The following is a 23,974-nucleotide window of genomic DNA, read 5'->3' on the forward strand; positions in this document are numbered from 1 at the left end:
TGGGGAGCCAGGGCTTGAACCAGGATCCTTATGCGGGTCCTTGTGCTTAGCGCCACCTGCGCTTAACCCACTGCGCTACAGCCTGACTCCCCATTTTTCCTTTTTTTTTATCTTTATGCTTGTGCAAGTCTGATCCTTCAGTTGTAGCTGAATCTCAGATTGCAGTTTTCATGCTTAGCATATTTTTGCTATCAATACTTGCTTTTGTAATTTGAGTTCTTTTGAAAGAACTTTCAATTATTCTTTCCCCAACTCCTTATTGATTCAATAGGCAAATATTCTTAGTAACTGGACCCACATAAGGAGAAACAGGACAGTTTCTTCCCTGCAGGAGATGCTAATTGAATTGAGACAATGGGCAATCTGCTAGATTACCCTAGCAGAAACAGAGGGAAGGCTTCCAAGCCTAGAGGCAGAAATGTTTAATTCCATCAAGGTCTCTGAGCAACATCCTGTAGCCACATAATAAATGCTGTGAAAAAATAGAATTGCTCCAAAACAGGGTTTTGAATAGCAAACTGTCAAGAATTATTTTCACATGTCAAGATTTGCATGTGGAAAGTCTCTGGTTATATCTACGGTACCAACAATGACAAAGATGAGTGGTACTCTGATTTATTTTTCTCTAATATATAGAATAAGTAAATGAATCTTTAAAAATATTTTAAATTTTAAACAAGAAATATTAGAAGGTTCTTACAAAATGCTGTGAAGCATTATAATTGTAAACTATAAAATATCCAGAATCCTAATCCTTTATTAACACTTAGGGTCCCTTTCTAGACTATTTGTACTAATGCATATTTGCTTATCTCCTTGAATTTCACATAAATGATATAGTTAGAAAAACATGATCAATTATGTTTAGTATAATTCTATAGAATTTTGTTACAATAATACAGTGAGCATCATGTAAATCAATGAGTGTAGTTACATACACACACATATAAACAGATGGATATCCTTATCCTTTTGATCCCTACTTAACGTTTCACTACATTCATATACCTGTGTTCATGCTAGATTATCCTACACTTCTTGGTAGAAATTATATTTTCACATCCTAAACTGGTTGATTTGTCTCCATGTACTTTTGTCTGATTAACTTCTTTGGATAAGTTATTTTCTTTTTAATATATATTTTTATTATAAATGGGGTAAAATTCCATACAATTCTTATCACTAGAGTTCCATATCCCCCCCTCTCCATTGGAAGGTTCCCTACTCTTTATCCCTCTGGGAGTATGGACCAAAGATTTTTATGGGATGTAGAAGTGGAGTCTGGCTTCTGTAGTTGCTTCTCTGCTAGACATGGGCATTGGCAGGTGGATCCATATTTCCAGGCTTTTTCAGTATTTCCCTAGTGGGGCAGGAGTCTAAGGAGGTGGAGTTCCAGGCTACATTGCTGAGGTTGTCTTCCTAGGACAGTCAGGTTGACATCATGGTAGCATCTTCCACTTGGTAGCTGAAAAAGCATTAAGATATAAAGCAGAACAAATTGTTTAATAATCAGAAACTTAAGAGTAAGGTAAGAGTATAACAGATGAAATTTGGGGTATTCATGTTTGAAGGAGCTAGTAAGTCAATCTTAGGTATATTCCAAGTTCTTAATGATAAGTTATTAAAGATAAATTCTTTAAAATGGGGGAGAGAGTTGCCCGGGAGGTGGTGCAATGGATAAGGCACTGAACTGTCAAGCATGAGGTCTTGAGTTTAATCCCCCGCAGCATATGTATCAGAGTGATCTGGTTCTTTCTCTCTCCTATTATTTCTCATAAATAAATAAATAAAATCTTTTTAAAAAATGGGAGAGAGAGAGAGGGAGGGAGAGAGAGAGAGAGGTTTTTGAGTAGTGTGCATGCCTAGGTTTGATCCTTGGCACCACATGTTATTGTACAGGGATGCTTCTGTGCTGTGGTGTCTTTCTCTCTGTTGCTCTCTGTCTGAATGGAAAAATGAATAGGAACAGTGAAACTGCACACATGTGAAGCAGTGGCTCTGCAAAATCAAATAAGAATAACCAAAAATATAAAGTAAAAAAGAAAAGGGATTGTTAAAAGCTTTTCATTAAGTTTTTTTCAGAATGACTTCCAACAAGCTATTAACAGTAATAACCAAATTATTAATCCTTGCCAATAAGTCTAATTTGACATGTACTAATTTAATTTGCATTTATTTGATTGCTAGTGAGATTTAACATATTTTATTCATTTATTATTTGTTTTACTTGTTTCCACTTTCTCCCCAAACTTCTTTTTCATCCTTTGACAGTCTTCTTCAGCACAAACCCTAAATGCACGCTGGTTACTCTCCTAGGTCAGTGGTCACCTCCTGTACCCACCTCCTTACATTGTGTCATTAGGTTGTATGGCATTTAGGACCTCCTAATTTTTTTTAGTTTAAGATGTGGAATGCTTTACAAATTTGCATATTGTTTTGGTGGAGGGGCCATGAAAACCTTTTCTGTATTGTTCTAATTTTAGTATATGTGCTGCCAAAGGCCACATATAGTAAATATACCTCCCAATTTTATGACTCCAGCTTTGATTTCTCTCCTGGATTCCAGCTCGAAACTTCAGTGTTGGAGTCAGGATCCCAGGTAGCATATTGATGCAGTACCCTTGGAATTCTTGACTCTCTCACCTTCACTTCCACCAGACTTACTGGTTTATCTTTCTTCTCTTATTTCATTCAAGCTCAGTTATTTAAATAAAAAACCTAGAGGCCCTCCTTGATTTTACCTTTTTGTCAAACATATATATTTCTTTTATCTCTTATTATACTAATTATATCATATTGCCATCATTTGCCACCAGAATTATAACTGGGATTTGGTGCCTGCATGACTCCACAATTTCTGATGGTCAGTTAATGGTCAGGGTAAAAGATAGAGATAAACACACACACACACACACACACACACACACACACACACACACACACACAGAGAGAGAGAGATGCATTACTGTTCCATTGCATGTGAAGCTTCTCCTCCCCTCCCCCCCACTGCAGGTGGGGACTGATAACTTGAACCCTATCTTCCAGCATGGTAGCATATGTATTATACCAGGTGAACCACTGTATGGCCTTCCCAACACCAAATATTTTAATATTATCTGTATATTTTACCTCCAAACATGATCTAAATCTTTCCTCCAACATCCATTTCATTGTGTACTCTCATCTGGTCTCCTCTTCTTTTCCCTGGGAACTTTCCTTGGACCTGTTTTTGTTTCCTCCAAAATTTATACTTCACAAAGTGACAAGAGAAGTAAAACTCACTTTATTGTCTGGGGAGATGATGTCATGGCTGCAAAAAGGGACCAGAAACCTGGATCAGGGAAGAGAGTAGCTCCCAAATATGGAAAAGATGTATAAATATTGTTGGCTGTAAACCCCATTGATTTGATCTGATCTGTGGCCCATATTCATCTTAGGAGCCTCTGTGACATCTGCATCCCTGTAGATCTGAGCTCACATCTGTGGTCATGAGTAGGAACATTCTAAGCTAATTTCAGAACCCATCTTCCTCAGGAGAGAGGTTGAATATGTTGTCTAGCCTCCCTTCAGAGGATGTAACATTCTCTACCATTATTGATCCATGCTGAGGGCAAGGTCCTATGGGGGCCCATAAAGGGGTCTATTGTGTTGTTCCTGATAGAGATGACCAGTAATAATGGAGAGAGGGATTTTTTATTCGAGGTCTAGGGCCATTATGTCTGTTTGGAAATCTCAGGACTCTCTGATTAGGGCCCCAGCTTATGGGGTGGCCTGATAATGACTGATAGCCATAGTTAAAATATGCCAGTCTCTTACCCTTATTCAGCTTTTGTAGTCCTTACTTTGATAAGGCTAGCTTTGGTGTGACCGAGGGAAGTGTAATAGGAAGTAGGTGAAGAGAGTATGTAAGTCTAAGTAGACACTATTTCATTATGAACTTTATGGTGTCTTTTTAGGTCTTTTCTACCTGCTTGCTGCACATATTGACTCACTGTAGACTATTATGTACTTTTGCTTTTAGGTATATATTTTGCTCTAATTTATGGATACATGTGTACATATGCCCTATCTCATGGGACCTGGTCTATATCTATGTTTTGGGACTTTGTTAGGAAGTGAACCACCTGAAATGGAATTAGAAACTCCTATAAGAAAGTAATGAGTCTGAAGGATTGACATTCCATGTCTGACATCTCTGTACAGTCTGAAGTGAAGCATGCCAAGGTGGTACTTCTTGTATTGATTAAGTTGTGGTCAGCAGAGGCAATATCATCTGGTATGAATTGAGAGCTGCCTGCAGGAAAGTGAGCCCCACCATTAAGGTTCCAGGACTGGGGGGGAATATAGGCTCTATAGTGGAAGCAGGAAATTCCTGCTGTCTTAGGGTTTAAGAAGGCAATAGATAGTTATTGCTATAATCAAATTATTTGGGTCCACCTGTATATCAGATGTCAGGCTCAGAAAAAAAAAACATGAGTATAGTCATGGGAGCTTTGGAATATAACTAAAATAGGCTTACTAACTATCTACAAAACAGAGACCCCCCCAACTCATCATCTGAACTATTCCAGCCTTTAGGGTCATTGTGGGGATATGTGTAAGCTTGATAGAGCTTAGGGAGAACTCCCCCTATCACTGGATGGAGGTCTGGGAAAGACACCCTCTTGTAAGTCTCCCTTGCCGAGGTGAGCAAAGGGGAGAAACCACGTCTCTCAGACTTAGTTCTTCCATTCTTGACTCTCAAACCCACAGAAACCTCACTACCTCTGTCCATTAACCGCAGGCCCCATGGCTGCCTACCTTAAGATTCATTTACTCAAAGTTCACCTCACCTTCTGATCACAGAGGAGAATATACACCTTATCACATGCTCCATCATACACCTCAGACCCCAGAAAAGAGAAATTCCAAACTATATGGCCTTTGATATCCATTTTCTCTCTGTCTCACCCTACTGGTTTAACCCCTATGCTTCTCTCAAATACCTTTGGATAATTAAGTTGCTTGCGTCATGGAGAATAACTGTCTTGTATCGCATCAATTCCTTCATACCAGCTCCCTACCATAGGGGCAAGCTGACCTTTAAGAAACCTGTAATTTCTGACATATTTCAATAATGCCCTTTGTTTGGTTTTCTATTTAAACTCATGTCCACCTGCTAATAAATGAGATTTGAGATTTGAGAACACATCATTTCTCCCTGGTGTCTCTGCTTCGTGTTGTCCCTTGAACAAGTGAGAGACAGCTGGTTGGATTCGCCTTCCTGCTGGGTGTCACCCCACGTGAACGCCGACAGTTCATGATTAGTCAACAATTTGTTTAGTTTTATATGTTAACTCTTCTTTCAGCTACCATGTTCCAGATGCTACCATGATGCCAACCAGACTTCCCTGGGCAGACAACCCTACCAATGTGTCCTGGAGCCCTGCTTCCCCAGAGCCCCCCCCCCCCCCTCACTAGGGAACAGAAGAGGCTGGGAGTATGGATTGACTTGTCAACACCCATGTTCAGCAGGGAAGCAATTACAGAAGCTAGACTTTCCACCTTCTGTACTTCATAATGTCCTTTGGACCATACTTCCAGAGGGCTAAAGAATAGGAAAGCTAGCAGGGGAGGGATAGGATACAAAGTTCTGGCGGTGGTAATTGTGTGGAGTTGTAACCCTCTTATCCTATGATTTCTGTCACTGTTTCCTTTTTTATAAATAAAAATAAAAAATGGAAGTAAAACTTACTATTTACTTAATATTCTGTAAACACTCAAACCAGCTAGTATTCAATAAGTAATTAAAATCCTCCATAAGCACTCAGATTAAAATGTCTTTTCTGCAAGATCCAAGTTTTCCCTTCTCTTCAGGTAACACTTCTTTCTTATTGCTATAATAATCAATTAATTAATTTATTTTCTCAGGATTAACACTGGGGATCAGTGCCTGCATAATTATTTCACTCTTGATGACTTTTTTTTTGGTAGGGAGAGAGACAGAGAAAAAAAGAGAAACCTGTAGCACTGCTTAGTTTCCTGAAGTTTCTGAAGTGCTGGTGGGGACCAAGTGCTTGTAACTGGGTCCTCATATATAATTATGCACTGTACCTGTTATACCACCTGACCCTAGTCCTTTCTCTACAAGTGGATTTTGACAATTTATTTGACAAGTGAGACATCTTCAACACTTTTAGGGCCTCTATGTTTGTGACACACTTCTTTTACATAGTTGATATCCTTCATTTTAAAAGACCTGTTTGCCAGTTAATTATTTGTCATTATTTTTGTTGAGTTTATACAATTTTGTGCAGGTGATATGCTTTGTTATAGGTCAGTAACAGGAGGCAAGGCCAGTCCAGCCTCACAAATTGTGCCTACTTGGCAGTATATACTTCTCTGGCTGTAAGCTGTACCCACAGCTAGTGTAGGTGTTGATGGGAGCTGGCCAACAGTATCTAGTACACAGCTGTGGGGATCTTGCCTCATATTTTAATGTATACAGGCCTGGCTACTGGTACAGGTCCTATAGGGTCCAACAAAGGGGTACACTATGTTGTTCCTGGTGGAGATGACCAGTGACAGTGGAGAGAGGTATTTGGTAGAGGTCTAGGCCCATGTCTATGTGGGAATCCCAGGATTCCCTGACTAGTACCCCAGGTGATAGAGTGGCCTGGTAGAGTGACCAAAAGAGCCATCATTAAAGTATGCCGGTCTCTTACCTTTATTCAACTTTTTTTTTTAGCCTTTACTTTATTTGGCAAAGTTAGCCTTGGAGTCATTGAGGGAAGTGAAATAAGACATAAATGAGGAGGTTATCTAGGTCTAAGTAGAAACTATTTATTTGGCTTTAAGTAAAAACTATTTATTTGGCTTTGTGTATTTTTTTCCCTCCAGGGTTATCACTGAGGCCCAGTGCCTGTCTTCCCCCCATTTTGTTGCCCTTATTGTTGTTGTTATTGCTGTTGTTGATGGATAGGACAGAGAAATCGAGAGAGGAGGGGAAGATAGAGGGGGGGAGAGAAAGATAGACACCTGAAGACCTGCTTCATCGTTTGTGAAGCGAGACCCCCCCACTGCCCCATAGGTGTGGAGCTGGGTGCTCTAACCATGACCCTTACGCAGGTCCTTACGCTTGGTGCCATGTGCACCTCATCCACTGAGCTACCGCCCGTCTCCCTTGTGTAGTATTTTGAAGTAGAGTTGCACAATTACTGAATCCGTTTAGCTTGCTTTCTGCTTATGGAAGTCTGAAATTTAAACTAGTTCTTATAAATAAATTGATATTTTATTAAGTAGATGACTTTAGTGATTCCTTATGTATCTTGCCCCCTTCTAATAGAACTGAGCTTGTCTGGTGTCAGGCTGAGCTTCACTGACAGGAGACAGACGACCAGGGACTCATGGTTGAGCTGTACGCAGTATCTCTTTATTCATGCAGGACGCAGCGCAATCTATACCAAGCTAGACTAAACTAACAACTAACTAAAACGAACAATGTTGTCTTTATATATACTTCCCAAGTAGGGTGTGAACAGGATGTGACACAGAGAGGGTGGAGAGAAAAGTGACTGGTGAAAATCAGGGTGTGACAAGGAGAGGATCAGGGTGTGAGAAAAGTGACTGGTGAAAATCAGGGTGTGACAAGGAGAGGATCAGGGTGTGACAAGGAGAGGGGGTGGAGCAGGTGAGAATTCTACCACTAAACCACCAATGCCCTGGAGGGAAGGTGGTGCTTTATGTAAATGTAAAAGTGATTTATGTAAATAGATGGCAGTGGTTATGTAAATAGAATACAGTGGTTATGTAAATAGAATGCAGTGTTAAGTAGGGGGGATTTAAACCAAATGAAACAGAAGGGGTTTTTAAAAGTATACCAACAGTCTGGTATTTCCTAAGGCTTGTTTTGCTTTGTTCCACCTCCCTGGCGTAAATAATTTAAAAAATATGAACAGAGACTAAGTTTTCTGTTTTTGTTTATTATTTTTATTTTAATGTGACTCAAAGAAACAAGCCCAGGGCCTCACTTGTATATTGTACTATGGAGACATTCCATCCAAATATTTCCATTGAGTAAGTGTATGAGGACAAAGTGGGGAAGCAAGGAAGACACCAGAGCACTTATGCCATGCATGTCTGTCCAACCATGTCTGTGCTCTCTGGTGCCAAGAGTAAAACCCAGGACCTCACAAATGGAAGGCATGTGTTCTATTCAGAGCCATCTCCATCACCCTTTAAGACTTTTGGTCAGAGCGGGTGGGGCCAAGATGGTATGTCTTTTAAAGTAGAACCTATTAAAGTAGGACCATGTACTTTAATTTAAAGCAATTCACCTTTGGAATAAACAGACATGTGTTTCTTGAACTTCTATTAACTCTTGTCTTTTGGAGACTTGGGCATGGAAAGTCTTTTTTCATAACCATTATGCTATCTATCTATCTATCTATCTCCCTCACCCTAACTTTTATCTTTTAATTTCCACCCTCAGTTTCTCAGAGTTTTTTGATGGACAAGTGTTGAGTTTCCATTCAGCTCATGTCACTACATTCCAGCAGTTATATTAGATCAGATTCAGTTGCTCATTAGCAGATAAGTCACTCTGAAGTCATCTAAAAGCCAGTCATTCTTCATTCAGTTGCCTATTTCAGACAAATGGATAAGATAACAGGAGGTGGCACAACAATGCTAGATCTATTATGCAAATCAGCCATACTCAATTGGGAAAACATGGCAGCATAAAAGGGTGCTTTCAAATGTAATCCCAGGTAGGAAACATGAGTTTTTTAACTTTCTTGATTAACATAGTTTTTTTTAATTTTAAAGTAGGCTAACAGAGAAGATTAATGACCTATCTTCCGTGTTTGCTGAAAGTCTAAACTTTCTATCTTGCCTACAAAATGAAATCAAATAGTACATTTTAAAATGCATTCAGGACCAGATCCATCCCACAATACTTACATTATAATCTCACAGGATGGAACTTTAATATAAGAATTTTAAAGAGATATTCCTGTGACTCGAATAGTCACTCGTGGCTGATAACACTTTCTTAGATATTTCCCATCTAAGAGTTACTTGATTTGGTTTAGAATAAAAGAACCATGTTTGCTTTTTGTGCACATGAAAAATCTGACTTATCTTTTAGTCAATATATACTGGAATGCTTGAATTTAACTCAATGGAATACACATTTAAGTAAAGTTGAACTTAGTTTTGTTGGTATAAAATGTATATGTGTATATGTATATGTGGATATTTAGAGAGACGGTCATCACTGCTATTATAATTATGCCACTAACCTGTTTAGTTACAGCAATATCAAGTGTGATATGAACTATATAGCCATAGAAGTAATATTAATTGCTTCCTAATTAGCCACCAGGAACTGATGTAAAGAGGATCACTTAGTGTTGGCCGTGTGGAAAGGGAGAAAATTCCATCAGTTTTCTGTCTGAAATATACAACTTGGAATGTCTAACTGATTTTATTCTAAGGCAAAGAGAAAATTAATTATAATTAAATAATGTATCAAATCTGTCTTGGAATGATAATAATCAGAAATTATTCAAAACATTGTCTATAGATTTGGTGAATATGGAAGAGGGGCTCTTAATGAGGAGTAGGTGATAAAGTTCAGTAATTTGCTATTTGCAATTTACTTTCATTTATCTATTTTTTGAAATTGTATTTCTACCTGTAATAGAAATATTATATAAACATGATAAAAATAAAATTATCTCTGTACATACACAAAAAGTACTAATAGAAAATTTTTTTTCACAGTTTGTATTACTTATGTCCTTTTATGTAGGATATGCTTTCCTGAACATAGTTGCAATTATATAATTTTAGGAAAGAGACCTCATGACTTGTTTTAATACTTCCTCTCCTCTCTTTCCCCTCTCCCTCCCTTCTCCTCCTCCCTCCCCTCCTCTTCTCCCCCTCCCTCCCCTCTCCTCCTCCCTCCCCTCCTCTTCACTCCCCTCCTTCCTCCTCCCTCCCTCCCCTCCCCTCCTCCCTCCACTCCCCTCCTCCCTCCCCCCCTCCTTCCACTCCCCTCCTTCCTCCTTCCTCCTCCCTCCCTACACTCCCCTCCTTCCTCCTCCCTCTTCAGTCCCTCCCCTCTTCCCTCCTGTCTCCCCTCCCCTCCTTCCCCTCCCCTCTTCCCTCCTGTCTCCCTTCCCTTTCCTCCTGTCTCCCTTCCCTTCCCTTCCCTTCCCTTCCCTTCCCTTCCCTTCCCTTCCCTTCCCTTCCCTTCCCTTCCCTTCCCTTCCCTTCCCTTCCCTTCCCTCTTTCCCTTCCCTTCCCTCCCCTCCCCTCCTCTCACCTCTTCTCTCCTCTCCTCTCCTCTCCTCTCCTCTCCTCTCCTCTCCTCTCTTTTGTTTTTCCACTAGTCTTACTATTGCTTGTGGCTCTTTTTTTTTTTTTTTTTTTTTTTTTTACAGAAGGTTAGAGACAGAGAGAGATAGAAATGGAGAGGGTGGCAGAAGAAGGGAGATACCTGTACTAATCCACTGCTCATTAAGTTTTCTCTCTGCAGGTATGGGCCAGGGTTCTGAACCTGGGTCCCCTCACATGATAATATACACACTATACTGGGTAAGCCACCACTCTGTTCCCATAGGAAGCTTTCTATAGTGAAACTTCTAGAAGGATGTATCTTGAAGAGATTTAAAATTCCACTAATGCATATATTACTAGAATTATAAATTGTTTATCCTATGTATTGGACCCTGAGTGATTCTTTTCACACTATGATTAATCACCTTTCCAACTTCTTCACTGGCTTCAAATACATTCTTCCAGTATTTAAGTGAAAAACTAGAGATATACTTATTTATCATAGTTCTAGAGGCTATATAGTCCAATATCAGGATACCAGTATTGTCAGACCCTGGTTGAATCCTCCTTCCTAGAAAATGTCCATCTTCTCACTGTGTCATCATATTATAGAGACAGAAGCCTTGTGTCTCTGCTAAGGGCAGCAACTGACAGATGAACTAGCATGTTACCATTAGTGTCTTACTAACCTTAACACTTCCTAAAGGTCCTAATTCCAAAGAACTAAAATTGAAGTGTTAGACCTTCACATAAGAGTTCTGGGTGTGATGGTGGAAGGGAAATAATTGTGTCTCTAGAAAGCAGATTCTGTGCAATTTTCTCTGCTGTGGATGAAACCCGTTCAACTTTCATTACTGTGGTAAGTTCACAATGCCAAGAACTGGAATATATCATGGAGAAATAAGGCATGATACTTCAGACAATGTTATGCAAGTATCTTGAACCTTTGTTCAATATTTTAAGAAGCTGAAAACTGAAGTTTTAGTCACCTCTAAATGTACTTCTGTAGATGAGCCCTGTTCCCTGAGGAACTGAAAAAGCTGGTTGTCTAAACCACTAGTGTGTGAAGGATATGAAGTAAAAGTCAAGGGAACATGGAGTTGAAGATCAAATAACCTCCCAATTATCAGCCTCCCCAGGCGCTTGTCCTTGAAACTCTGCAGCTCTTGTGCACTTGGCCTCAGATTCACCTTAGCTTTTTGTTAGCAGAAGACAACTTGTGCTTCCTTATGGTAACAAGTTGCATCATTTCACATGAAAATATAGAGGGAATTTACTAGCTCATAGTTTTATTCAATTAGTGTTTCTGGATCTTTTAAAGAGATCTTAGATATTTTACACAAGCTAAGATTTTGCTTTATATATTGTCCTAGCTCAGTCCTTTACTATAACTTGTGCTATTTGAAGTTTGGAATAAGGGTTTGCTCTAATATCCATGGTTCTTGAATTATCAATAATTTTGGCACAACCTGGGAACTTGTTAGGAGTGGAAGTTCTGTTCTAATCCCTGACCTATATCAGCAAAGCCACCAAAGTGTGGACATTAGTTTCAGTTATTTGTGTTTAACAAACATTTTCTCCCAAGAATTCTGATGAACTCTTGTTTGGGAACCAGTGATCTAGTTCAATCATACAATGTAATCTCTTGTTTTATCTTTTTATTTATATCATGTATGTTATATCATTATCTGTCTCTCACCTTCTTACTGAAATGTTGGTGACAATAAATATTATATTATACATTTCCAAAAAATGTAGAATATTTAGGTTAACAAGGTAGTTCATTTGCAACTGAAGAAGAGGTTGTTAGGGAGAAGTATGCAGCAGAAATTGGTCACAAGTATCCTTTGTAATCTTTTTTTAATATAATTTTTATTTATAAAAAGGAAACAGTGACAGAAATCATAGGATAAGAGGGGTACAACTCCACACAATTCCCACCACCAGAACTCTGCATCCCTTACCCTCCCCTGCTAGCTTTCCTATTCTTTATTCCTCTGGGAGTATGGATCAAGGGACATTATGGGGTGTAGAAAGTGGAAAGTCTTCTGGCTTCTGTACTTTTTTCCCCATTGAGCATGGGTGTTAACAGGTCAATCCATACTCCCAGCCTGTCTCTCTCTTTCCCTGGTGGGGTGGGGCTCTGGGGAAGCAGGGCTCCAGGACACATTGGTGGGGCCATCTGCCCAAGGAAGTCCAGTTGGCATCACAGTAGCATCTGGAACCTGGTGGCTGGAAAAAGAGTTAACATATAGAGCCAAACAAATTGTTGACTAATCATGAACCTAAAGTCTGGAATAGTGCAGATGAAGATTTGGGGGGGGTCTCTGTTTTGTAGATAGTAGGACTATTTTAGTTATATTCCAAAGGGCCTATGACTATTTAATTAATATGAGAGGGGAAAATTGATTGAATATCTCAGAATTTTTAATGCATAGCCCATACATAGGCCAAGACTTTGAAATGTTGACTCTCTTAAAATCTTAGACCAGGGAGAATAGAAGCAACTGGTGGCATTACTCTATAAGACACAGCTATATATAAATAATGTCAAAGTACATAAATTACAGTCATGTTGTGTATGATACAGCATATCCTAACAAAGGGATTTTCAAAGTTAACCCAATTGCCAAATAATTTGATTACAGCATAACTATCTATTGCCTTTTTAAACCCTAAGACAGCAGAAATATAGATCCTATATTTCCCCCAGTCCTGGAACCTCTAAAAAAAAAAGTGATGGGGCTCACTTTCCTGCATGCTTCTTTCAATTCATACCTAATAATATTCCTTTGTAATCTTTACGCAACAGCAGAGTGAGGACTGTTGCTGTGTGTGAAGGCAGCAGTTCCATTCATTCTTGAGTTCACAGGAACATTACACCAGTTAGTTGGAATCCAGAGCCCTTCCATCAACTTCCTTACCACTCAGAGTAAGAGATTAGGCAAAATACATTGCCATCATTTTATGCTCTCTTTTCATTTTTAACATTTAAGCAATGTAGTGGTAGGGGCTGGCACATAATAGCAGACACACACAGAAAATGCCAACTGTTTTGGCAGTTCTTAAACTTTTTTTTTCTTACTGAAATTATCATTTATAAAATTCTTTCCTAGAATGTATAAGTAATGTTTAAAATATGCTGTACAGATGAGTTTATGGTCCTTGTAATGTTCATTGTACAGTAGCCATATTTTTACCATAACACTTGTAACATAATTTGTGAACTGAGTTTTAGCACTGGGGTATAAATATCACCTTCTTATTATTGGTTTCCTTGAGGCTATGATTTTTTTCTCTCTTCTTTATAGTATCTCAAACTTTAAAACATTTTTATATGTCCATATATTCATTTACTCTTATATAAATCTGTCCCAAAATACATTCTAAACCATAGAACATCTGACTTTAATGGTGGAAGTAGAGATTCCATATAAAAAGTCCAAGGTTTGAAAAACTATAGATGGTGCATTGATGCTCTGGAAACAGTGTCTTCTGAATATAGAGTTGACATATCTGCTGGAAATGTCTGTCACATTTGTGGAAAAAGAAAATGCTACAAATTTACCCTACAGATGTGACTTTCATTTCCAAGTTGAGTTCTTTTGGAAATGCCACAGTGTCCTTTTCTTGTTATTGTAACCACCTTGTAAAACCAGTGGTATTAGTGGTCATCTGTGGCCCATCCACTGAGACAGACTATGGCAGAAGCGGGTAAAGAGAAGTCTGAAGACACTCTGAATCTTGTGGTGATGCTGCAGGACTTGCTGGAGGACATTGCTGATAGTTGCAGATTCAGTTGCTTGTGTGAGATGATGAATCTGAGTGGCCACAAGCAAGATAAGTGACTGTACTCATAGGAGCTTCAAGAATAAATCTAGGAACCAAGTGTACATTTTTCATTCTGTGTTTTCAGAAGTAGGAAAGAAGGGGCTTCTTCAGAACTTATTAACCAAAGACATACTCCACCCCCCCCCACCCCCAAGCACATACCAGATGTCTAACTTCTGATGCCAAGGACACATCTTTGGCTTATGAAAACTGTTAGAATTTTATTTTTTCCAAATGTGAGTTCTTTCAGTTTTCTTTTTTAATTATTAAATGGGCCATCCTCATAAGTACTTGAAATCAACTACTAACAGTATAGTAAGAGTTATATATCGCAATACACTTCCAACCCCAGAAACAAATTTTCCCTACCAGTTTATCTTTCACACCTAGAGGCAGAACCACTAGGCACACAATCTCTATTTTGGGTAAATTCAAAAGCCCTAGTCTTACAGGTTTACTTAGACTGGAAGCTCCTTCTAATTAAGAGAAGTATGTTTTCAGATGCAGGTACCTGACTCAGCTTAGCTTTCATGAATAGGTGAGATTGAGTGTGTTCAGGATGGCATAGCCATGGACAAATTTCAAGTGACTGATAGCAGGGCCAGGGAGATAGATAGGGACCAATTTGTTTGCATAAGGTCCCAAAAGCTGCAAATTCAATCCCTGGAATGCTAGAGCTAAGCAGTGCTCTGTTTTTCTTCTTTTACCTTCTCTCATTTACTATTCCATAATTAATTAATTAATTAGAACAAATTTAAAATGACTAACAGCACTTGAATCTGTAGAGAGAAATGTGGTATATTTACATAATGTAGTGGTTTTCAGCTGAAAGAAAAGATGAGCACTTGCCTCTTGCTAAAAATTTGTGGCACTCCCTTACTGGTCATCTCCATCAGAAACATCATAAACCCTCTTGCCAGCCTCTACAGGACCTTGCTTTCAATGTAGAACAACAGTGGTAGAAACTGTCCCACTCTCTGAAGGGGAGGATGGGTCAACATACTCTGCCACTTGAGGAAGACTGGTCTTGAAATGAGTGCAGCCCAGAATATTCCTAGCTGTGACCATGGAATGTGAACCCAGACTGATAGGGATACAGAGGTTACACAGAATCTTGTGCTAAATATGAATAGACATGGGCCTTAGGTCAGATCAATAGGTTAACTGTTAATGGTATTTATATACTTCCCCCATCTTTAGGAGCTTCTCTCTGCCCTTATTCAACTTTCTAGTCCTATCCTCAATTCTGACACCACCATCTTCCCAGACAATACTTTTAGCCCACCTGCATGTTAGCTGTTTGGTTCAGTCAAAAACTAGTAAAGTTTTAAACAATTAATCCTTCATTAAAGAAATAAAAAAATAGTAAAGTTACAGCCCCTTGAAATAGACCTAAAATAGACTTCGTAGCTCCTTCCAATATGAAGATCCCAAATTTCATCTATTATACTTTTACCTTTAGATTCCTGATTATTAAACAAATTACTTTGCTTCATATCTTAGTGTTTTTCAGACACCAAATTGCAGATGCTACCATGACGCCAACCTGACTTCTCTGGGCAGACAACCTCACCAATCTGTCCTGGAACCCCACCTCCCCAGACCCCTACCCAACTAGGGAAAGATAGAAACAGGCTGGGGGTATGGATCAACCTGGCAATGCCCATTTCCAGTGGAGAAGCAATTACAGAATCCAGACCTCCTATTTCTACACCCCATCAAGATTTTTGTTCCATACTCCCCAGAGGGATAAAGAAGAGGGGAACTTCCAATGAGGAAAGGAGATATAGAACTCTGGTGGTGGGAATAGTATGGAATTGTACCCCTCTTATACCACAATCTTGTCAATCATTATGAAATCACTAATAAAATAAAATAAAGTTGGTGGAACTGAAGGAGGTCATGCTGAGTGAAGTAAGCAAGGAGGAATAAGTAAAATATTATTAGTTATGTACAGGGCATACAAAGAAAAAATAAAGCAAAGGAATAGAAAGTGTCAGCTGAAAACAAACTCTGAAACTGATGCTAAATTATGGTTACCAAATGGGCAGGAAGGTGAAAAGAGAAGATGAAGGAAGAGGGTGCCAAAAACTGTTTGTAGGGGCCATTGGTACTTTGGTGGTGGAATCTGAAGAGAGTGAAATTGTACACCAAAACCAAATATTACCTCCCTGAAAGGAAAACAATCAGACAGTAACAATAAAGTGAAACAAATGTGTTCTACCTGGCTGGTTATCTTGGTTGTTAATTTTCACAACCATCCTCTGAGCTCGACAAAATTTAACAGTTAGAAAATTGAGGTGCAGAGACACTAACCGCCTGCTTGAGATCATGCAACTTGCAAATCACAGTCTAAAGTGGGGCCCTGGAGTATGTGTTCTCAGTGCACCATAGCACCTCCATACAGCAGTCAGTAAGGGTATCAGGGAAGAGGGGTACCCAAGGCTTACTGTTATTTTTTCTTTCAATAAATTTAAAGTTGTGCTTAATGTTAAGACTAACTAAGGCCTTAAATGACTTTGTAGAACAATGCTTTGGTCTCTCTTGGTCTCTTAATAGAGATAAGGCATTGATTTTGAGAATACATAACTTTATTGAGTTTTTAATAATTTTTTTAAAATTTTAATAATTGATTAATTTATTTTTAGATAGAGACAGAAATTGAGAGGGAAGGGGGAGATGGAGAAGGTGTGTGTAGGGGTCAGGCGGTGGCACACCTGGTTAAGCGCACACATCACAGTGCACAAGGACCCAGGTTCAAGCTCCCTGTCCCCACCTGCAAGGGGAAAGCTTCACAAGTGGTGAAGCAAGGCTTCAGGTGTCTCTATATCCCTCTCTATCTCCCCCTCCCCTTTAAGTTTCGGTCTCTATCCAATAATAAGTAAAAATTATATTAAAAAGGAAAGGAGTGGGGAAGAGAGAGAGAGAGAGAGAGAGAGTATTTCAGCGCTTCTTCACTAATTGTGAAGTTTTCATCCTGCAAGTGGGACTGGGGGCTTGAACCCAGATACATGTGTACCTGTAACATTCACACTCTACTGGGTATATGAAGATTTATGTTGCTTATTTTATTTTATTTACCAGAGTATCAATATTATCTATGGTTTATTATGGTGGTGCTAGGGGTTGAACCTGGGTATTTGGAGCCTCAGGTTAAGAGTCTTTTTAAAATAACCATTATAGTATCTCCCTGGCCCTGATATAGTTTCTTTTCAACATACACATTATGTTTAAAAAGAAATATACCAAGATAATATTTTTCCCTGTAATAAGCTTTCTTTGAGATATGTTTTTGTCTTTGAAAGCTTTCTTTTAAAAAATTTTATTGTCTTTATTTATTTATTGGATAGAGACAGCGAGAAGTCAAGAGGGGAGGGGGTGGTAAAGAAGGGAGAGAGACAGAGAGACACCTGCAACACTGCTTCATTACTTGAAAAACTTTCCCCCTGCAGGTGGGGACTGGGAACTTGAACCCTGGTCCTTGTGCATTGTGACACATGCACTCAACCAGGTGTGCCACCACCCGGCCCCACCTGTGTATAATGAGTTATAACCTGCATTGGCTAACCAATAATGCAAACTTTGGGTAAATTCAAGAAACAACCAAACAAAAATGCTCTCTCCTTTGAGTACAATTCTGTTTCACAACCCAAAGACCTTTGTTCAAGCTGTACATGTACTAGATACAACTGCCATACAGACATTTGTCCTATGGTAAAGCCATTTCCATTTGTGCAGTGCCTCTCAAATATGGATAGAGAAGAATCATAGTATTGAGTTAAGTGCACATTTAGAGACTGATGCTTCCTAGCAAACAGCAGAGACTCAGCAAAACTTATTATGCATAAAAAGCAAGTGAATATTTTCAAGCATAAATCAAAGTAAGTTACAGAAGTTGAAGTGGACTGTGAATTTTATAGTGTATTATTCATCAACACATTTCAGAGAAGGATAACTTGAGATTAAATGGAACAATTCTTTGTAGTGAACGGCTAGGGTGTCTTAAGGGAAAAGTTAAATATATAGTATCAGGGACAACCTTCACCTTTCATTAGTCAGACTCACTTTGGTGAAGTTGTTCTCACAGGAGTAATAACTGGTCTTAGTGTAACTTTTAAAAATGATGCATATTCATGGGATATTCATGTATATTCATGAAATTGGTACTTGTCAGGTCATCTTCTGTGCTGGGAAAGGGAATTCTATTGTCAAGTGTTGAAATTTCATCAATGTTCCTAGACTGCTGACCATATGTTAAAAGTCTCTCCTGAAGCTGAGTTGTGAAACTATAGTTCACCTAGATAGTGTGCCTGCTTTGTCATATGTGCAACCATAGATATGAGTCCACCACAGTGAAGCAAACTTTGGTCCTGTGGTGTCTTTCACTCTTTATGTCTTTGTTTCTTTCTCTATTTGAAAAAAAATCAGCTAAGAGCAGTGAAGCCCGGGTGATGACTACATATACTTAGTTAACCAGCAAGGTATCTCAGAAGTACAGCAAAGGGCTTGCATACATGAGATTCTAAGTCTGATCCCTGGTTTTGCATATGCCAGAACTTAGTGGTGCTCTGGTGTGTGTGTGTGTGTGTGTGTGTGTGTGTGTATCTCTTTCATAAATATAAGCAAAAAGAAAAAAAATATGTTTTTGTGTTGATACAATGTTGGAGGTAATGCAGAGGAAGGGGTAGGGCCCTCATCATCCACTGCAGTTTTAAACATCTGATCAGTATCTTGCTTTCACCTAGAATGTTGTGTTGTTTTAAAATAGACTACATATCTTCCCAATCTTGGATCCTGGAGAATAGGTTCTTTTAGTAAAAAGCACACACCTACTGGACAGAGAGCCCAGGTTGGAAATCTAGATGTTATACTCCCTGATTTTATGATCACGAGTAATTGACATAAACATGCCAAGTTTTAGTTCCCTCTGACTAAGTCTCCAAGTTGAGATTCAGTGAAACATTATGCAGTAATGTCAATTTTTTTCCAGCCCTTCACTGATATTTTCCTTTTTCTGAGATTGTACTATGGCCTCAAACAAATGTGATTGCATAAGTCTCAATTTTTTAAATTCAAATAGACAAACAGACAGACACAGGGCAGCACTAAGATTTCTCTAATGCTATGGCACCTTCCATACCATATGGTACCAGTGCTTAAACCCATTCTGCATGTACGGCATGTGCCCTACCTGAAGAGCTATCTCTCCACTACTGATTTTCCTTACCAAATATTTTTATTTATTTAGTTTGTGAAGAAACAGATAAATTGAGAGGGGGGGCAGATAGAGAAGGAGAGAGAGAGAGAGAGAGAGAGAGAGAGAGAGAGAAGGAGAGAGAGAGAGGCATGTGAAGTGCTGTTTTACAGCTTATGAAGTTGCCCTCTTTCAGGTGGGGGCTGAGGGCTTGAACCCAGGTCCTTGTACACTATAATGTGTGTGCTTATCCAGGTGTGCCACCACTTGGCCACTATAACCTCATTTTTATTGGGGAGATTAATGGTTTACAATCAACAGTAAAATACAGTAGTTTGTACATATGTAACATTTATCAGTTTTCCACATAATAATTCAACCCCCTTTAGTTCCTCTTCCACCATCATCAAGGACCTGAACCTTCCCCCCCACCACCCCAGAGTCTTTTACTTTGGTGCAATACGTTTTGTTTTTGTAAATTTTATCTTGCATGATCTCTCTGAAACCAAATTATTTAAAGATGCCAGTGTCAAGAATTCCTCAGAACTTAGCACAATGCCAGGCATGAAATGCATGTTAATAAATTCAGCAGGGATGAGTCAAAACAGTCCAGCTAAAGTATGAGTTGATTGTTATACAGTGGTAAGATTCTATTTTTTAAAATAATTCAATTATATAGAAAGTGCATAGTTGGTAGTACACACAATTATTTTTGACTAAATGTATCAGTAAACTCCCACATGAAAAGCGAATGCTATTTTAAAAACTTTTGGTGAATTCTGAAAGGAAAGTATGGGGGCTGACTATGCTATGACTCAAGAATGTAATTCTCCTAATGAAAATGTCAAATCACATACCTAAACTTAAATTATTGCATTCGGTGATGGATTTTGGAATAAGAAACAGAGACAGGTGAAGCTCATTTTGGCCAAAGCACAACTACATTCTGTATTCTAAATCCATACCTGACATTTTCTTGCCAGATTTGCAATATAGGAATTGCAGTTTATAAATTAATTTTTTAAATTATATTTATTTATTTAGTGAATAGAGACAGCCAGAATTGAGAGGAGGAGGGAATCTAGAGAAGGAGAGAGACAGAGAGACACCTGCAGACCTGCTTCACCACTCGCAAAACTTTCCCCCTGCAGGTGGGCACTGGGCACTCAAACCCAGGTCCTTCTGCACTGTAGCATGTGCACTCAACCAGGTATGGCACCACCCCAAATTAGGAATAGAAATGCATTCATGATTAGGAGATATCAGAGAATAAATATATATATACAGAAGCTATAAGAGACCTTAGAGTGTCAGACTGAAACCCTCTGCACAACAAAATACTCTTACCCCACCTTAGGTCCTTTTCCACCACCATGCAACAGGATTTCTTAAGAAGCAAAGAGCAAGGGGAAATACTACTGGTCTCTTATCTAAGAGGAAAAAGGAAGGACACTTGGGAATATCAATAGGTGTAGGTGTGGCTGAGATCCTCAGAGATTGTGCAGAGGGTTATGGGTTAGTAAAAGCAGAAGTTAGATTCCTGAAGATACACCATATACTTCTTCATTATATACACTTAGAACTCATCTTTTAAGAATAACACTTTTTATTTTGCCAAAATGGAGACCCAAGTCTCTGTCATATAGATATTGTTCTCTAAATAATGTGCTTTTGTCTCTTCACTTTATGTTCCTCATTTGAAATAAAGGGTTTTGTGACATAATCTCTGTGAACTCTCCCAGTTCTGTTAGTTACTTAAAACCCATTAGATCCTGTGCTGTCTGTAAATGTACTCTCTGTACATTGAGGTCTTCTGGATGAAGAAAACTCCACTGTTAATATGAGGATTAACTGTAACTCTGCTGCCTTGAAGTTTTAATGTGGTCAAAAAGCAATTTATGAATTAGGAAATAGTTTCTTTTTTGAATACTTTGAAGCCCCCATTGCCCATTAAATTTTAGACAAATGTTTACCAAATAATAGCATTTATTTAGGGAATTAACATTGATTTCAACCTAGTTATTTGAAATTTATTCATTTTGTTTATTTTGAACTCTTTAGTACAAATACATCAAAACAGGAAAAAGTAATTTACCACATACCAAAAATATAGGTAAAAATTCTAGTTCTTTTAAAGAGATTGAATAGAAACATTTCATTCTGTTTTGCTTGAGAAAGAGAGAATAATAATTTGGCTGTTTTAAGAAACATATGTACTGTGTTACATACATCTGTTTTGTAAAGGAATCAAGAGATCATAGACTAATGAACAAGGAGGTATATATGCAGGAAGCTGTACAGCTCAAAGCAGTGGAAAGCCATTCAATTATTTGGCACCAAAAAATGCCTAGGTAGTATTTTCCTTCAATTTATCACTGAAATGAATGGGAAAAGTAATTAGAAATGAACAAAGATTTTGGCAGTGAGTTCTCTTCTTCTAAATTAGAGTTTTCAGTAAACAATTGCACTTGAATCCTGCAGCTTCTGTAACTGTGGTTACTGTAGCTTAATGATTCTGCTACCAGGCTAGATCTCTATTCTATGTACTTTTTTTTATCCAAACTTTGCTAGACCTTTTTAGGAACTGATTACCACTTAGAGATCTACTCTGAGCCTATAGGTTATTGGGGGTACTTTGTTTTATGACTATCTGAAAGTTTTGATATGAATATTTACTAACTAGGTAAGTTATGAGAGAGATACAGAGAAAGACCAGAACAATGCTCATCTCTGGCTTATGGTGTTACTGGGGACAGAACTTGGGACTGTGGAGACTCAGGTATTATGTACTCTTCATATCCCTTTGTTAATTAAAAAAATATGGAACACTTCATATAGTTGCTTGTCATCCTTGTGTAGGGGCCATGCTAATCTTCTCTGTATCGTTACAATTTTAGTATATGTGCTGCTGAAGTGAGCACCCTTTGTTAATTTTTTATTAGTGATTTAATAGTAATGGGCAAAATTGTAGGATAAGAGGGGTAGGATTCCCATCACCAGAGTTCCATATCTCCTCCCCTCCAGGAGAGGCTTTCCAATTATTTATCCCTCTGGGAGTATGGACCTAAGATCATTATGGGATGTAGAGGATGGGAGGTCTGGCTTCTATAATTGCTTTTCCATTGGACGTGTGGTGTTGCCAGATTGATTCATACTCCTAGCCTGTCTCTGTCTTTCCCTAGTGGGGTAGGGCTCTGCGGAGGTGGGGTTCCAGGACACATTGATGAGGTTGTCTTCCCAGGGAAGTCAGGTTGGTATCATGGTAGTATCTACAACTTGGTGGCTAAAAATATTAAGATATAAAGCAGAACAATTTGCTTAGTAATCAGGATCCCAAAGATAAGAATATAGCAAATGGGATTTGGGGTCTTCATGCTGGAAAAAGCTAGGAATCTATTTTAGGTCTATACCAAGGGACCCATGACTTTTCTAATTTTGCCTGAGCCCTACAGCTAACATGTGGTGTCAGAGTTGGGAATAGGACTAGAAAGCTGGATCAGGGCAGAGTGTAGCTCCCACATATGGGAAAAGTATATAAAGACTGTTAACTTTCAACCCCATTGATATGACCTAGGGCCTGTATATGTTCGTATTTAGCACAGGATCCTGTGTAATCTCTGCATCCCCATTAGTTTGAGCTTATATTCCATAGTCAGAGCTAGGAACATTATAGGCTGCAAAGTAAGGGCTATGAAATCTGGACAAAGGCAAGAGACAAGTACATTTTAGTGGTGTCCCTTTCAGTCACTACCAGGCCACCCTATCATCTGGAGCCCATCCTGGGATTCCCATAGAGATATGATGGGCCTAGACCTTTAACAGATCCCTCTCTCCACCATCACTGGTCACCTCCATCAGGAACAACATTATAAACCCTCTTGTGGACCTCTACAAGACCTTACCCTCAATGTAGAAGAACAATGGTAAAAACTGCCCCACTTTACGAAGGGAGGCTGGGTCAACATACTCTGTTGAGGTGTTTTTTTTTTTTTTTTAACCAAATGATATTTTTTTTATGTAAACAAGGGATATGTGACACTGCTACAAATATACACATATCTGTGAATATATGTGCCTTGTAGAGATGGTATATAAAAATAAGCCCAACAGTTTTAAGAACTCATTTGCGGCAGAGACATTTGACCGTGAAGTGCATTATCCTTGCATGTTTTCTAACGCTAAACTGGCTGGAAAAAAACTGAACTGCTTCTGGAATAAGACAAGTCTCTGTTTGAGATTGGGGGAAGAGTGAGAGTGATCAATGGTGATTCCATTTGTAGAGAATCATAGAGGTAAACATCACATTATTGAGGGAGTGTTGATTTATAGGATCTCTGTTGTCATAAGGCTATTTCCACGTTTCTCCCAGAATGATGTTAGTGCATCTCACCATTCACTAACCCCCCCCCCCCAGTGGTCCCTCCCTTTCTCATTCTAAATCCCTGGAACTGCTGCAGTAGAGCATAGTCAGTTGAACCTTCAGTCTGTATTATACTTTGCTTTGCTTCTTAGATGTCATCTGAGTGAGATTATCCACTGTTTTCTGATGATTTCTTTCTCCTTCCTTCCTCCCTTCCTCCCTTCCTCCCTTCCTCCCTTCCTCCCTCCCTCCCTCCCTCCCTCCCT

The 23,974-nt window shown here is 38.9% G+C and overlaps 1 protein-coding gene and 2 non-coding genes across 6 annotated transcripts in view; 1 reads left to right on the top strand and 2 right to left on the bottom strand.

Moving 5' to 3' along the window:
- The window catches only part of PXDNL (peroxidasin like), a 515,089-nt gene that overhangs the window by 113,572 nt on the left and 377,543 nt on the right, over positions 1-23,974 (top strand). The gene's annotated exons all lie outside the window — the stretch shown is intronic.
- On the bottom strand, positions 2,401-2,505 carry LOC132542818 (U6 spliceosomal RNA). Its single transcript, XR_009553785.1, has one exon. It is a non-coding gene; the product is annotated as a U6 spliceosomal RNA (small nuclear RNA).
- Positions 22,163-22,269, bottom strand: LOC132542694 (U6 spliceosomal RNA). Its single transcript, XR_009553661.1, has one exon. It is a non-coding gene; the product is annotated as a U6 spliceosomal RNA (small nuclear RNA).

Source organism: Erinaceus europaeus, chromosome 1 (assembly GCF_950295315.1).
Source record: "Erinaceus europaeus chromosome 1, mEriEur2.1, whole genome shotgun sequence".
NCBI classification, from domain to species: Eukaryota; Metazoa; Chordata; class Mammalia; order Eulipotyphla; family Erinaceidae; genus Erinaceus; species Erinaceus europaeus.